The sequence below is a fragment of the Oratosquilla oratoria genome, chromosome 24 (assembly GCF_046742065.1).
Source record: "Oratosquilla oratoria isolate Oo_2021 chromosome 24, ASM4674206v1, whole genome shotgun sequence".
Classification (NCBI taxonomy): Eukaryota; Metazoa; Arthropoda; class Malacostraca; order Stomatopoda; family Squillidae; genus Oratosquilla; species Oratosquilla oratoria.
Window position 1 is genome coordinate 35,586,000 of NC_134800.1, and position 2,500 is coordinate 35,588,499.

Below are 2,500 nucleotides of genomic sequence, written 5' to 3' on the forward strand. Positions count from 1 at the left end.
TAGGCAGTAACCTTAATAAATCTCCGTATGTCATGTTGTGGAATAACATACATAATCTATAAGTAAGCCAAAACGCGTTTTCACACCTCTTGGTGCTTCCTCAGTGGCAGGTACGAATGAATCTAAGGGCTGGGCTGGTGTGTGTGGGTATATATGGGACAGGCTGTGGGATTTTGTCTAGTCGTCGGTGTGGGATTTTGTCTGGTCGTCGATGTGGGATTTTGTCTGGTTGGCGTCGCCGGAGCTCCGTGTCGTTCTGTAGGTTGGAGGGTGGCGTGCATTAAAAATCCTACCAAGTGTGAGAAGATCATTCCCCAGTGAAAATGAGACAAAAAACACAGATGCACGCCACCCTCCAACCTACAGAACGACACGGAGCTCCGGCGACGCCAACCAGACAAAATCCCACATCGACGACCAGACAAAATCCCACACCGACGACTAGACAAAATCCCACAGCCTGTCCCATATATACCCACACACACCAGCCCAGCCCTTAGATTCATTCGTACCTGCCACTGAGGAAGCACCAAGAGGTGTGAAAACGCGTTTTGGCTTATTTATAGATTATGTATGTTATTCCACAACATGACATACGGAGATTTATTAAGGTTACTGCCTACAGAAGGCAAGATCACTCTAAGAAAGAGAGAAAAATACGACAAGAAGCTCTGTCATAAACAGCTTGCCATTCACTTTAATGATATATGTATGTATCTATATATATATATATATATATATATATATATATATATATATATATATATAATGTGTATAATTGTGTGATTCACTATGATCTTGGATCACGTGTTGGACTCGTGATCGACAACTATTATCCTCCCGTAAGAGAGCTCAGAACTCATATATAACCGATCTATGGGTACTGCTGTAACCTTACACGCACAGACACACTCAAGTCCCCGCCCAAAAGAGTTGGAGTAACGATTCGCAACGCAGCGATCCTAAAATTATTTCAGCCCTGGGCGGGAATCGAATTCGGACCGCTGTAGCAGTAGTTGCGAACGTTACCACTGCGCCGTTGTGTGTGTGCGTGTGTATGTATATGTAATATATTTATATGTATATACATGTATATATAATTATGATATATATATATATACATATATATATATATACACACATATATATATATACATATATATATATACACACATATATATATATATACATATATACATATATATACATATATATACATATATATATATATGTATATATATATATATATATATATATATATATATATATATATATATATATATATATATTACCATGTACACGAATAAGAAAAATGACTTCAAGAAATAGATATAAAGTTCTAAAGAACATATCTAATGGTAATTGTGAACACCAGAATCAGTTCAATCTAAAAGTAATAGCAGTGGCGATAGCCTGTCTTCGAGATGTATGTGATTAAAAAAGTGGATGAAATACCAGATACAAAAATAAAGAGAAAGGTAAAGGACTGTAGGTGCTTGAAAAGAAAATGACAAGGTCCCTGTTGAGGAGGTATGGGCATACCAAGAGAATGGAAAGGCACAGACGAGTCCAAAGAGTGTACGAGGCAAATGTGGGAGGAAGGAGAAGGAGAGGAAGACCGAAAACGGGATGGGAAAATGATGGGAGTATTTGAAGAGAAAGAAGACAACAGCAGCGGAAACGGACGTTCCGGTTCACGACAATGAAGAGCGCAAGAGAAGATATATGAAGGAGGAGCAGGGGAAAGTGAAGGGTGAGGAGGAAGGGAAGGGCGATGAGGATGAAAGGGGAGAGTAGGGAAATAGGAAGGAAGTGGAATGGAAGTCCCATAGAACAGGGTCGAGAAGAGGCTAGGAAAGTTTCAGCCTCAGGTTTTAGTTTATCCTTTTTAGGGAGTGAGGGAACTTGTCTCAACGTTCCTCAGTTCTTTAGTTATGGGGCTGGAAGGACCCACCGATGTTGGATGGGTTGGTGATCCCTTTCATGGGTCATCCCCGTAGATAGATACAAACATAAACATATACATATACATATACATATATATATATATATTATATGTATGCATATATATATATTATATATATATATAATGTGTATAATATATACATATGTGTGTATACACACACACACACACACACACACACACACACACACACACATATATATATATATATATATATTTATGTAATATGTATATATATATATGTATATATGTAATATGTACATATATGTACATACACACATAAATATATATATATATATATATATATATATATATATATATATATACATTCATATATATACATACATACATATACATACATATACCAAGGCTTTTTCCCCCTTACAAGGGAGGTAGCCAAAAAGGAAAAGGCATAAAATCATTCCCACCCATTCCATCCCTATCACACTCCACACCCCTTCACCCTCCCTCTTATCTTAGCACCTCCTGGTTGACGGGTCATCCCTGCACCTTGTCCACTGCCCTGGGTCAGAAGCA